The sequence below is a fragment of the Triturus cristatus genome, chromosome 1_2 (genome assembly GCF_964204655.1).
Source record: "Triturus cristatus chromosome 1_2, aTriCri1.1, whole genome shotgun sequence".
Lineage (NCBI taxonomy): Eukaryota > Metazoa > Chordata > Amphibia > Caudata > Salamandridae > Triturus > Triturus cristatus.
In genome coordinates, this window is record NC_140580.1 from 120,628,559 (window position 1) to 120,643,733 (window position 15,175).

Sequence of the window (15,175 nt, forward strand, 5' to 3'; positions counted from 1 at the left end):
GAAAGTATCAGAATGTCAGGAGTGAAAAACCAAGAAAAAAGATTGAAGATTCCAATCACCACGAGTGTTTTTTGACTGTGCATTAAATATCAACACGATGTGTCCAAAAACGAATAAATGAATCAAAAATTGCCCTCTCCCAACTCCATGCGCGAAGCTACATTCAAAACCAACTCTGGCTAATATCATACCGGAAGATCGAAATGACCACGCTTTTCAATGCGTATCAGTACTTCAATTACAGATTGCAGGAAGCCTGAACATAAGGCAAAATGAAAATTGAACAACGTGAGTGAAAACCAAAATGAGGTGTGTGACTGAAAACGCCCAGATATGCTAAAAGTTATCTTACCAACGCAAGTCTGTGCCGGATACGGCAATTACTCGACGGAAACCAGATAGCTGAAATGTGAATGAAACACGCAAATAAATACGTGACTTACGAAAATTTACTACGTGCACCTTACCGGTGCGTGAACAAGAGAAGCTTACCCTTAGTTAAGAAACTAGCAGACCATCACCAAAAAGTATCGACTTCACCGAAATAATAGGTGCATCATAGTGCAGAGCGTGCGCGTTATATGTGAAATTCAGTGCAATCGAAAGAGGACTGCGTCGAATAACCACCGTGGCCATATTAAAAGATGAAATGTCAGAAACAGTACTAATGTACATACAAGTGTAGCTAGAAAATCAATAATACGACTCTCGTTACCATCAGGTGATACACGCAGTACAGTGATCACATATTATATTAAGAAAATGAATAGTGAAAAACTCATGCTGTACAATAAAGTTCACGAATTCAAAAAATAACCTGACATTATATGATTCTTTACACACTATCCCTAAATGACTGCGAAACAATTATAACAACATACATACAGCAGTCATAGATATATAGCACAAGAAACAATATAAACAATATAAACAATAGAGTACCAAGCAGAGAGATGACAGTTATATGCAAAGTAGGTAGTGTGCAGAGAACAATCAGAGAAAACATGCTAATTCAAATTTATCATTTAGCCCCAATGGGGCAAGTGTTTGTAGAAGCCAAATCCAATGTGACTCCCTCTGTGCAAGAATTTTAGACAAGTTTCTCCCTGGAATATCCTCAATAACTTCAAGAACCCCAAATTTGAGCTGAGCTAATGAATGTTTGGAATTAGTCCAGTGTTGTGCGAGCGGGGAACTGATAGTTTTAGTACGAATCCGGCTTTTGTGCTCTGTAATCCGTGTACGGAGAGCACGTTCTGTTTTTCCTACATAGTATAAATCGCATGGACATTTAATAATGTAAACTACGTGATGACTATTGCAGTTAGCATTAAAGTGTAAATCAATCTTTTTACCTGTTCGTGGGTGGGATAGGCTGCTGCCTACCATTACATTATTACAATGTGAGCAATTCATACATTTAGACATGCCTTTGTGGACCTTCTTAGGTTCGGTTTTACATTTGGTCAAAAGTTCTTTCAAATTCCGTGATCTCTTGTATGCGAACAATGGAACTTCAGTGAACAGACCTTGAAGGTCTGGCTCACATTTTAATAAATCCCATCTTTGCAATATACTTTTTTTTAACAAGTGAGAGTCTGTCGAATAGGTAGAGACGAAAACCTCTCTTTTTTTCTCAATAAGTGGTGTTCTCTTCTTGATCAAATCTTCACGGTTGGACACTATGGCCCTTGTGGCCGCTTGTTCAACAATTTGTGAAGGGTATCCTCTGTCAAGAAATTTACTCTTAGAGGCTTCAATAGCCTGCTTGCCAACCTCTGAATCGGACGTGATACGCTTGATCCTGAGGAACTGTGAGTACGGAAGGTGGCGTTTTAGTGACCATGGGTGAAAGCTTTGAAACAGCAACGCATTATTTCGATCTGTCGATTTTGTAAAAACAGTGGTCTGGATAGAAGAATCAGATAAAGTCAGTTGCACGTCCAAGAATGCTATACTGGAGCAATCAATCAGGTGTGTGAATTGAATTCGAGGATTAATCTGGTTGAGTGCCAAAATCTTAGTTTCAAGGCTACTCTGTGACCCTCTCCAGACAATCAATATATCGTCGATATATCGACGGTATAAAAGGAGATTTGAAGTCCATGTGATGTCTGTAAGAATGTGCTCCGTTTCAAATTTGAACATAAAAATGTTCGCGTAGCTGGGAGCCCCGGAAAAACCCATCGATGTGCCATTGGATTGTAGAAAAAATTGGCTCTTCCACTGAAAGTAACTATGGAACAGGCAGAAATTCAAAATTTCAACTAAAAAAACTTTATTTGCTCTGACATCATTTTGACGCAATAAAGCCCATTCAATGGCCTCAATGCCGTCCATGTGAGGGATAGATGTGTACAAAGAAACAACATCTACTGTACATAACCATAATTGTTCACCTTCGGGGATGTGGATGTCTTGGAGTATTGTCAATAAATGAGTAGTATCTTGAACGTAAGATGGACAACTTTGAACAATTGGTTGAAGAAAAGTATCCAAATAGCGACCAAGAGGGTCATGAATAGAGTCACATCCCGAGACTATGGGTCTCAAGGGAGGATCGTTCAAGTTTTTATGAATTTTTGGGAGCATATACAGACTCGGCCTTCTTGGAAATTGAGTGAATAGATAGTCTCTGGTTTTAGTAGTAATCCATTGCATGTCTAGTGCATGGGACAAAATAGAATCCAATGTCTTCAAAAATTCATCTGTGGGATCTGACTCTAATGGCAAATATGTGGACCGATCTTGTAGCATCTGGTCTACCTTCAACTCGTACTTACTGAGGTCCATGACCACTAGAGCGCCACCTTTATCCGCTTTGGTGAAGTGTAACGTATTCTGAGATTGCAGTGATTTCAAAGCAAAAATCTCGCTCTTAGATAGATTTGAATTACCCTGGGGACGAGAAATGAACTTAGATATGTCTTGTTTGACAAGAGTCTCAAACAAATCTATAGCCTTGTGTGTAACGGGGGACACAAAAGTGCTACGTGGCTTGAACTCAAGATATTCGACCTCTGTATCTGACTGTGAGTCCGTAACAATTGTTGAGAAGAAAAGTCTTAAACGTAGCTTCCTAGTGAATTTGTAGAGAGCGATTAAAGAATCCAAGTTTCTAGACTGGAAAGTGGGTACGAATGAACAGCCTTTGTTAAGTACTGAAATTTGTTTGTCAGTCAGTGACTTAGAAGAAATGTTAACCACTAGTGTTTCTTTGTGCGACGACTTGTCCCTGTTTTTGTGGAATCGGTGACCTCTACGTGTTTGGGATGTTCTGTCGGTGGCTGCGTGGGTGGTTGATTTGAGGCCGGACTGGTGGTAACGAGAGTCGTATTATTGATTTTCTAGCTACACTTGTATGTACATTAGTACTGTTTCTGACATTTCATCTTTTAATATGGCCACGGTGGTTATTCGACGCAGTCCTCTTTCGATTGCACTGAATTTCACATATAACGCGCACGCTCTGCACTATGATGCACCTATTATTTCGGTGAAGTCGATACTTTTTGGTGATGGTCTGCTAGTTTCTTAACTAAGGGTAAGCTTCTCTTGTTCACGCACCGGTAAGGTGCACGTAGTAAATTTTCGTAAGTCACGTATTTATTTGCGTGTTTCATTCACATTTCAGCTATCTGGTTTCCGTCGAGTAATTGCCGTATCCGGCACAGACTTGCGTTGGTAAGATAACTTTTAGCATATCTGGGCGTTTTCAGTCACACACCTCATTTTGGTTTTCACTCACGTTGTTCAATTTTCATTTTGCCTTATGTTCAGGCTTCCTGCAATCTGTAATTGAAGTACTGATACGCATTGAAAAGCGTGGTCATTTCGATCTTCCGGTATGATATTAGCCAGAGTTGGTTTTGAATGTAGCTTCGCGCATGGAGTTGGGAGAGGGCAATTTTTGATTCATTTATTCGTTTTTGGACACATCGTGTTGATATTTAATGCACAGTCAAAAAACACTCGTGGTGATTGGAATCTTCAATCTTTTTTCTTGGTTTTTCACTCCTGACATTCTGATACTTTCACTACCTTATTCTTACAACGAGGCACTAGTCCTGCCGAATTCATGAGCCTTAATTGTTAACTTTATAATGCTGATAGAAGTTGTTTTCTTTGACAGGTTGAACAATTGTGTACATTGCTGTCATTTATGTTTTGTAGATTCCCCTGACGAAGGGCTTTGCGCTTTCAGCCCGAAATGCATTGGGAAATTGTGAAAATGATTATTTACGTGAAAATGTGATCATCACAACGGGATTTTGCTGTAACAAAGTTATGAATTTCGACCTTTTGTGACAGTAAAGAATGAACTGTTTCACAATCAACAAATGACTATTTTGGATTTCATTTGATTCATTGATAAATGTTTGGGTTCGCTGATAACAGTGAAATATATGTGCTATATGTTATTGAATTATCTCTGAAATACGTACACTGGATAGTGTTTTTTGTAGTGCACTCGGTACCTCCAGATACACCTCTGGTTATTTATAGTACTTTTGTATCCAGTGGTCCGCAGAGCCACTTATCCTGGTGCACACATGACCTGAAAAGTTATTTTGAAATTGTAGAATAATGATATATTGTTTGAACTAGAGAACTTTTTTGAGTGCATCACAGCTGCTTTTCTTCCAGTTATTCAATTTTTCTGCATTCAGCTACAGTTGCACCACAAATCTAAGTGTTTTACCGTTAAGCAATCATGTCGTTTGACGACATTGCACATTTGACCGAGAATAGAGCACAAACTAAAGCATATTCTGCTGCTGAAGCAGCTGACATTTATGGTCTCATCAAGGAGGTTAGGACTTTTGACCTGAATTCCGGTCCTATACAGCAACAAGTCCGACAGTTAGAGTACCTGATGCGCAGAGAGATTAATCAGCGCCTGCATGCCACCACTTTAATCCAATATCATAAAGCAAGTCGCATACCCAGGGGACTGCGTTTAGCAATTAAGCCTATGTTATTTAAAATGAACAAAAAGTTTATGGAGAAGTGGTACACTATTTTAAATAAATGTTCCCTTGATCTGATTTTGCTTATTGTAGAAGAACTTTCACTAGTCCTAATTGGTCTAGAAACTGAAATTAAGGAACTTCAGGCTAATCTTGTGTTACGTATGGAGAATGAAGCATGGTCTACTACCCTCACAGATATTAACACGAAACTTGATGTTTACGCCAAAGAAATACATGAGCGAAAAGTGAGAAAATTCCGTCGTGACACAATTGATTATAAGCTGGATGAAGTTTATTCTTGGGCGGAAGTCTATTCTCAGAGACGAAATTGGCAAAAACCAACCACTACATCTTCTGAAGAGAGTATAGCTTCCACTAGTGATACTCAATTATCTCGACCACCTGTTACTGTAAGTGCTCCACCTCCACCCCCTCCGGGTGAGCGTCAATCTCCGGTTCCTAGCACATCCAAGGTGTCTTTTTTGGCCACCAGTCCGGCCTCAAATCAACCACCCACGCAGCCACCGACAGAACATCCCAAACACGTAGAGGTCACCGATTCCACAAAAACAGGGACAAGTCGTCGCACAAAGAAACACTAGTGGTTAACATTTCTTCTAAGTCACTGACTGACAAACAAATTTCAGTACTTAACAAAGGCTGTTCATTCGTACCCACTTTCCAGTCTAGAAACTTGGATTCTTTAATCGCTCTCTACAAATTCACTAGGAAGCTACGTTTAAGACTTTTCTTCTCAACAATTGTTACGGACTCACAGTCAGATACAGAGGTCGAATATCTTGAGTTCAAGCCACGTAGCACTTTTGTGTCCCCCGTTACACACAAGGCTATAGATTTGTTTGAGACTCTTGTCAAACAAGACATATCTAAGTTCATTTCTCGTCCCCAGGGTAATTCAAATCTATCTAAGAGCGAGATTTTTGCTTTGAAATCACTGCAATCTCAGAATACGTTACACTTCACCAAAGCGGATAAAGGTGGCGCTCTAGTGGTCATGGACCTCAGTAAGTACGAGTTGAAGGTAGACCAGATGCTACAAGATCGGTCCACATATTTGCCATTAGAGTCAGATCCCACAGATGAATTTTTGAAGACATTGGATTCTATTTTGTCCCATGCACTAGACATGCAATGGATTACTACTAAAACCAGAGACTATCTATTCACTCAATTTCCAAGAAGGCCGAGTCTGTATATGCTCCCAAAAATTCATAAAAACTTGAACGATCCTCCCTTGAGACCCATAGTCTCGGGATGTGACTCTATTCATGACCCTCTTGGTCGCTATTTGGATACTTTTCTTCAACCAATTGTTCAAAGTTGTCCATCTTACGTTCAAGATACTACTCATTTATTGACAATACTCCAAGACATCCACATCCCCGAAGGTGAACAATTATGGTTATGTACAGTAGATGTTGTTTCTTTGTACACATCTATCCCTCACATGGACGGCATTGAGGCCATTGAATGGGCTTTATTGCGTCAAAATGATGTCAGAGCAAATAAAGTTTTTTTAGTTGAAATTTTGAATTTCTGCCTGTTCCATAGTTACTTTCAGTGGAAGAGCCAATTTTTTCTACAATCCAATGGCACATCGATGGGTTTTTCCGGGGCTCCCAGCTACGCGAACATTTTTATGTTCAAATTTGAAACGGAGCACATTCTTACAGACATCACATGGACTTCAAATCTCCTTTTATACCGTCGATATATCGACGATATATTGATTGTCTGGAGAGGGTCACAGAGTAGCCTTGAAACTAAGATTTTGGCACTCAACCAGATTAATCCTCGAATTCAATTCACACACCTGATTGATTGCTCCAGTATAGCATTCTTGGACGTGCAACTGACTTTATCTGATTCTTCTATCCAGACCACTGTTTTTACAAAATCGACAGATCGAAATAATGCGTTGCTGTTTCAAAGCTTTCACCCATGGTCACTAAAACGCCACCTTCCGTACTCACAGTTCCTCAGGATCAAGCGTATCACGTCCGATTCAGAGGTTGGCAAGCAGGCTATTGAAGCCTCTAAGAGTAAATTTCTTGACAGAGGATACCCTTCACAAATTGTTGAACAAGCGGCCACAAGGGCCATAGTGTCCAACCGTGAAGATTTGATCAAGAAGAGAACACCACTTATTGAGAAAAAAAGAGAGGTTTTCGTCTCTACCTATTCGACAGACTCTCACTTGTTAAAAAAAACTATATTGCAAAGATGGGATTTATTAAAATGTGAGCCAGACCTTCAAGGTCTGTTCACTGAAGTTCCATTGTTCGCATACAAGAGATCACGGAATTTGAAAGAACTTTTGACCAAATGTAAAACCGAACCTAAGAAGGTCCACAAAGGCATGTCTAAATGTATGAATTGCTCACATTGTAATAATGTAATGGTAGGCAGCAGCCTATCCCACCCACGAACAGGTAAAAAGATTGATTTACACTTTAATGCTAACTGCAATAGTCATCACGTAGTTTACATTATTAAATGTCCATGCGATTTATACTATGTAGGAAAAACAGAACGTGCTCTCCGTACACGGATTACAGAGCACAAAAGCCGGATTCGTACTAAAACTATCAGTTCCCCGCTCGCACAACACTGGACTAATTCCAAACATTCATTAGCTCAGCTCAAATTTGGGGTTCTTGAAGTTATTGAGGATATTCCAGGGAGAAACTTGTCTAAAATTCTTGCACAGAGGGAGTCACATTGGATTTGGCTTCTACAAACACTTGCCCCATTGGGGCTAAATGATAAATTTGAATTAGCATGTTTTCTCTGATTGTTCTCTGCACACTACCTACTTTGCATATAACTGTCATCTCTCTGCTTGGTACTCTATTGTTTATATTGTTTATATTGTTTCTTGTGCTATATATCTATGACTGCTGTATGTATGTTGTTATAATTGTTTCGCAGTCATTTAGGGATAGTGTGTAAAGAATCATATAATGTCAGGTTATTTTTTGAATTCGTGAACTTTATTGTACAGCATGAGTTTTTCACTATTCATTTTCTTAATATAATATGTGATCACTGTACTGCGTGTATCACCTGATGGTAACGAGAGTCGTATTATTGATTTTCTAGCTACACTTGTATGTACATTAGTACTGTTTCTGACATTTCATCTTTTAATATGGCCACGGTGGTTATTCGACGCAGTCCTCTTTCGATTGCACTGAATTTCACATATAACGCGCACGCTCTGCACTATGATGCACCTATTATTTCGGTGAAGTCGATACTTTTTGGTGATGGTCTGCTAGTTTCTTAACTAAGGGTAAGCTTCTCTTGTTCACGCACCGGTAAGGTGCACGTAGTAAATTTTCGTAAGTCACGTATTTATTTGCGTGTTTCATTCACATTTCAGCTATCTGGTTTCCGTCGAGTAATTGCCGTATCCGGCACAGACTTGCGTTGGTAAGATAACTTTTAGCATATCTGGGCGTTTTCAGTCACACACCTCATTTTGGTTTTCACTCACGTTGTTCAATTTTCATTTTGCCTTATGTTCAGGCTTCCTGCAATCTGTAATTGAAGTACTGATACGCATTGAAAAGCGTGGTCATTTCGATCTTCCGGTATGATATTAGCCAGAGTTGGTTTTGAATGTAGCTTCGCGCATGGAGTTGGGAGAGGGCAATTTTTGATTCATTTATTCGTTTTTGGACACATCGTGTTGATATTTAATGCACAGTCAAAAAACACTCGTGGTGATTGGAATCTTCAATCTTTTTTCTTGGTTTTTCACTCCTGACATTCTGATACTTTCACTACCTTATTCTTACAACGAGGCACTAGTCCTGCCGAATTCATGAGCCTTAATTGTTAACTTTATAATGCTGATAGAAGTTGTTTTCTTTGACAGGTTGAACAATTGTGTACATTGCTGTCATTTATGTTTTGTAGATTCCCCTGACGAAGGGCTTTGCGCTTTCAGCCCGAAATGCATTGGGAAATTGTGAAAATGATTATTTACGTGAAAATGTGATCATCACAACGGGATTTTGCTGTAACAAAGTTATGAATTTCGACCTTTTGTGACAGTAAAGAATGAACTGTTTCACAATCAACAAATGACTATTTTGGATTTCATTTGATTCATTGATAAATGTTTGGGTTCGCTGATAACAGTGAAATATATGTGCTATATGTTATTGAATTATCTCTGAAATACGTACACTGGATAGTGTTTTTTGTAGTGCACTCGGTACCTCCAGATACACCTCTGGTTATTTATAAACTTGAATATCAAGCAGCCCTTAAGTCTTACCATAAAGAGATTCGCAGAGCGCGGGCCGACTTTGTGGCAAATAAAATTATGGCGAGCTCCAACCCTACAAAAACAATCTTTTCCTTACTGGGCAATATGAAGAAATCCGGTGGTAATGAGGGTCATCCAATCACCTCGAATAACCAGTGTAGTGCGTTAGCTTCATATTTTATTAATAAAGTGGAACTAATCTACCAGGGACTCCCACAAACTTGTTCCCTGTCTGAAGAGCTGGCCCCCTCAGGGGGTGAGTCTTTGAATGCTCAGAGCTTAGGGGAATTCCCTCCCATTACGGCTCTGGAGTTTGCGTCTCTCTGTTCCAAAATCAAGTCCGGCTCCCCGGCGAACCCAGTGACTCCCACCTGTTTCCGTCTTCTTTATCCCTCCATCTCCGAACTATGCCTTGAAGTGGTCAATCGGTCACTACTCACGGCATCAGTCCCCCGAGCTTGGAAGCATGCCAAAGTCATCCCCCTTTTGAAAAAACCCTCCTTGGCTGCATCCGACCCGAGTAATTACCGTCCCATCTTGCAACTGCCTTTTTTGGCCAAAGTGACGGAGGCACACGTGAACTCTATCCTGGCAGGCTTTGTCGAGCAACATGCTTTATTTGACCCTACCCAACATGGCTTTCGCCCTCGCCATAGTACTGAATCTGCGCTCCTGGTGGTATCTGAAACCATTAAAAGTCATCTCGATGCAGGCGACTCCGCGGCTTTGATCCTATTGGATTTGAGTGCCGCATTTGACACTGTATCGCACAAAATACTTCTGAGACGCCTGCAGGACATTGGGGTAAGGGACTCGGCCTTGGCCTGGATTACTTCCTTCCTGTCAGAGAGATCCTTTCAGGTCCTGGCTCCCCCCTTTTCCTCACAAAAGTGCGCATTGCACCAGGGAGTATCTCAGGGCTCTATACTAAGCCCACTCCTATTTAACCTGTATGTCAGCCCATTGGCAACACTGGCCAAGAGTAGGGGGCTTTCACTGGTCTCATACGCCGACGATACCCAATTAATGATCAGCTTCTCTAAAAAAAGTTCCACCAACCTAAACAATTTCATGGCTGATCTATTGGCTATCTCCGACTGGATGGCAGCAAACTGCCTTCAGCGGAACTCCGGGAAATCCGAAATTCTGCTTTTCGGTAAGGATAGGGAGTTATGGACTGACCTTCTCTGGCCAGAACGTCTCAAACCTGCCCCAGTCCCTAAGGACTCTGTAAAGAACCTTGGCTTTTGGTTTGACCGCGGTCTAACTTTCGAGAAACAAACTAAGACTGTTGCGGGGGTCTGTTTCGGTCTCCTGCGGAGCCTCAGACCACTGCTTGGGTTCTTTCCTCCATCGGTGCGGCAGTCCATCATCCAATCGTCTGTTCTTGCCAGATTGGACTATGGGAACTGCCTTTACTTGGGAGCAACAAGGGCTAGTATAAACCGCCTCCAGAGGATCCAGAATGCTGCAGCCAGGGTTCTGGTGTCTCTACCCAAGCATTGTTCGGTTGCCCAGGTGCTTCCGAAACTTCACTGGTTGCCAGTGTGTAAACGCATTCAATTTAAAGCACTATGTATTTCACACAAAATTCTTGCAAAGCAGGCCCCGTCAGGCCTCCTGGAACTATTGGAGCCTTACGTTCCTACGCGTTCCTTGCGCTCCGCCAACCATGCTCTGGTCTGCGTCCCTCGGGTGCGGAGGGCCAGGGCAGGGGGGCGCTCTTTCCGACACCTAGCAGCTAAATTGTGGAATTCTGTCCCGATTTCAGTTAGAACTATTCCTAGCCATTTGACCTTTCGCAAGGCCCTGAAGACGTGGCTCTTCCCCCTTTCATCATCTAACCCTCAGTGATCTGCTCCGGTGCTCGCTCCCTGGTTCTCGCTGCTGCGCTGGGACGCCTCGTTGCTGAGGCAGCCATGCGCATTATAAAATTAATTAATAATAATAATAATGCCCAGACGTGGGTCCCTTGCTCACTTTGCCACTGGATTCAAGATGGCCTGGCTGACGAGGGTTATGAACCCGAAACCGGTCCCAGGATGCTTGTTTCCGGTCCAGGGAAGACATGGCTTGGCAGTTCGGGCTGGACTGTTCCCATGAGGCACAGGGTCATACTGATTTGCATATGGCCATGTCTGAACTGGAGTGGTGGAGTGAGCTAAAGAATGATGATAGATTAAACCCAGATCAGTTGACTGGGGGTGAGTGTTTGATTTGCTCTAACGCTCCGTCCATCATCCCCTTTGGTATCGTGGTGATATTTTGGGTCAGCCAGTTTGTGATCTTATGTTTATCCAGTGGACCAAGGCCCACCCAGGGTAAGGATTGATTCAGTGAACACTTCCAGCTTTCCCAGTTTAACTCGGACCATTGTCTATCAAACATGGCTGTACTCTTAATGGGAGCAAACAGCCGGGAATTGTTGGTAAATACCAGATCCAACAAATGACCCCCTATGTGGGTGGAGCACTGAACTCTTTGCTGTAATTGTAGGGCAGCTAGATCGTGCATAAAGCAGGAAGTTTGGGGGTCTTTAGAATCATTCAAGTGTGGATTTAAATCTCCCATGACCGTTAAGGAAGTATATTTTATGACCAAACTCGCTAGAACATCAGGGTTGATTGAATAAATGACTGGCCTGGCCTGGGAGGTGATATACTAAGCTTCCGACATTGTGGTAGTATGGAAAAAAGATAAAGAAAACGCAACACTTTCACAATAGGAGAGTGAGGGGATCAATTCTACAGTTGAATGAATTTTTGTCTGGGGGTCAGCCTGAACTACATCCGGTCCGGATTCCTCATGAAGCCATGTTTCCGTGAGGAAAACTACATCCAGTTTGTAATCTTCTAGGAGAGAACGGATGTCCAGCTTATGACCTGGAAGGACCATGCAGTTGAGGAGAAGCACATTTTGTCGAGATTTAGGTGCGTGGAGTTCCCTACTTGTAGGATCAAAAGGAAACCTATAGGAGCAATACTTTAGAGTGCTGTCTGAACTAGACACATTTATTGAGTGGCTACAGTTAGCACGTGTTGTCCCTCTAGCTTTAAGTAGGAAGGCCCTGGAATATATTTGCTGGTGAGAGGTTAGAGTTGCAGGTTCCCTGGCCCCGGTCGGGCGTGGATGGGTTTGCCTTAGACGCACCTTCAGCACGCCAGCAGTGCCTCCATTGCATGCTCAAAGAAAACATAAAAATCACTGCCTCATAGGTGCAACTGATCAGCAAACCCTCACAGTGCTGCTGCTTCTCTGATGCGCGCCTGCTGCCCTGCCGTTTTTATGCCAGGCCGGGACTCCAACCACTAGAGCACCAACCAGAAAGTGTCCGCTCTATGGTTGGTTTGAAAAGTAAAATGCACAGTGCTTCAATTCCCCTCAGTGCTACCATTACTCTGTTCTTTCCCTCGCCGCCCCCAATTGCGAATTCCCACATCCTAGATGGTTACGAATAGCTATCTTGTGCTCGTTCGTATCTTCACTGTTGGCTGCATCATCATGGTTGGCACAATTCGGTCCATCCACTATGCCTACAAAGACATCTAGATATGCTGTGTCATCTTTACATTCAAGAGTTGCAGCCCTTACCATCATTGGTTGCAAACAAGCTAAAGCAACAGTCTGCATCGTAGATTTGAGTTGTCAGAGAAGACCCTGTTGACTACAGAACTGTCTGCTGCTGCATGTCATGTCACCTACAACATGGTCTGCTGGATACTGTCATTTGAAATGCACGTTGCCTGCTGCATCATAAGTTAAGATGTCCTCTTCACAGCAGACATAGATGAATTTTGAGTCTCATTTATTCATTGTCTCTTGTAGAGAAGAATTAACAGTCAACCACAAACAAGAATATTTTTATATTATAAGTTCTCTGGGATAGTTGGCAGGACTATCCAGTGCTTATGAGTTCAATGGAGATGCCCTTGAAGAAGAACTAGGATTACAGGTAAGAAACCTTTCCTTCTCCAACATGGGTAAGAAACCTTTCCTTCTCCAACATAGATTTTTTCATAGATTCACATGCTTGAACCTTCTCACATCATCCAGGTGGGTGCCTCCAATACATACTGAGCAGTATGAAATAACAATTTCTCATAGAAACAGCCACAAAATAGTGTGTTTTGAGCTTTTCAGACTCATTTTAAAAGACACAAACTTCGTCTAATGAGATTTAAGGTCCATGAACCTAACTTAATTGTACAAAGGGTGCCCAAAGCCTGGAGGTTGGAGACCGAGGTGTGCCCATAGGTCTGACCCCGCCCCCCCCCCACACACACACACGCACATTGTCGAGCCCTCCATCAGATCTAGCCGGCAGCCTGCCCCGCCAACGAACGAGTTCCTTTAAAGGTAACCGTTCCAGCAGGCCAAACCTGGTGCCCGTAGCTGACCCGCACTCCATCGCTGTCGACCATAGCTTTTCACTTTGGCCTGTTCTAGCACGACCAATAACCTTTGGTTCCCGCTTAGCACTTTTTGGTGCTAGACAATTCCTAAAAATTATATTTCTCTTTCCCCAATCCGATTTTTGCTTTTGGTGTCTATTTGCTCATTAAATTGCTAATTATATTCCTATTTTTATAAAATGGAGTGGACTATTTATTGTGTTGTGTTTTCGACTTAACTGTTTTTGTACTAATGAATGCTGTACCCTTGTTCCTTTGAGTTTAGCCTGACTGCTCTGTGCCATGGTTACCCAGGACTGAGGAAGGATTTAATTTTAAGAAACCTAACTGGACTTGATACAGAATAGTGACATTATTACTTGGTGACGTCTCACAACCACCCCAACTGATAATCCACATTCTCACAGAGGCACGGGTGAATAGGCCTCAGCCTGATTAGAATACATGCCGTCACTTCTCAGTCCCACACAGCCTGGTAGGGCGGTCAGTAACCACTCTTGCCAAACAACTGCCTCAGACTTGATGTTAACTCTGGCACTGCTACACCAAAAGTTGGAAAGTCTGGTGCCTAAAAAGCAGAAGTGGGAATTTGTGTGTCTTACACCTGGTTAGCTTGCCATAAGCAGACAGTCTTTTCTCAGAGAAGGTACATGTACAGTATCAACAGGTGAGCCAAATTCAGCATTAAATGAAAGATATGTGAAAGCTGGGTATGATCTAGCACAAACTGATATGCGAGAGCCAGCTTTATGGTTTAAACGAAATGCCATTGCAGGGATTTGCAAGCATGATTGCCTGGTATTTGTTATTTGGAATTCTGTAAATGTGTTAAATATTTTTTAGACCTGCTGTACTCGTACTCTTACAAAGTGTCTGAAGTTGTGAAGGAACCTAGGAAACGATATGGTGTAGGGTGTAACAGATTGAAGTAAATTTTTCAGATTATAATGGAACAACATATTGGAATACGTTTTCTAGTTTATAATGGAAGTCCTTAAAATGTAGATTTTCATCTTTGTACAAATATATTTAGATTTCCATTTTGTCACTTTAAATTTATGACCTAAATGAAGATTATTTAAATTGACAACTTAAATGAAGATCCGTAGTAGTGCTGAAATATTCTTGACCATTGACTTGTGCCCGCATGTAGTGAACCTAGTTTTGATTCTTTGAGTCTGGATTAGTGACTGATACTTTTGTGTCTAGGCTAGCGGGCGTGTGCCAGTGCTTGACAACCTGGAGGAACTAGTGTCAAGAGGTCATAGTATCCCAGTGCATTTGGATTCATTACCACGACTGGAGTCCCTGGTGTCAGAGGTCCAAGCTTGGAATGAGAGTGCATCCAGTACATTCCTGACTCCGGACTTAAACTTCTCTTTACTGGAGGTGAGTCATTTAAATCTTTCTATGTATTAGTTGTTTGAAAGTACTCCATTTTGACATGGACACCCCCACTTTCGCCTGGTACATGTGATTTTGACTAGAAG

At 41.9% G+C, this 15,175-nt stretch overlaps 1 pseudogene across 1 annotated transcript in view; it reads left to right on the forward strand.

Annotated features, from left to right (window-relative positions):
* Positions 1–15,175, forward strand: part of LOC146866933 (lysine-specific demethylase 5B-like) — a 623,554-nt pseudogene that overhangs the window by 255,102 nt on the left and 353,277 nt on the right. Inside the window, exon 7 of the transcript XR_014966711.1 lies at positions 14,895–15,074. The product of XR_014966711.1 is annotated as a lysine-specific demethylase 5B-like (transcript). The remainder of the gene's footprint in view (positions 1–14,894; positions 15,075–15,175) is intronic.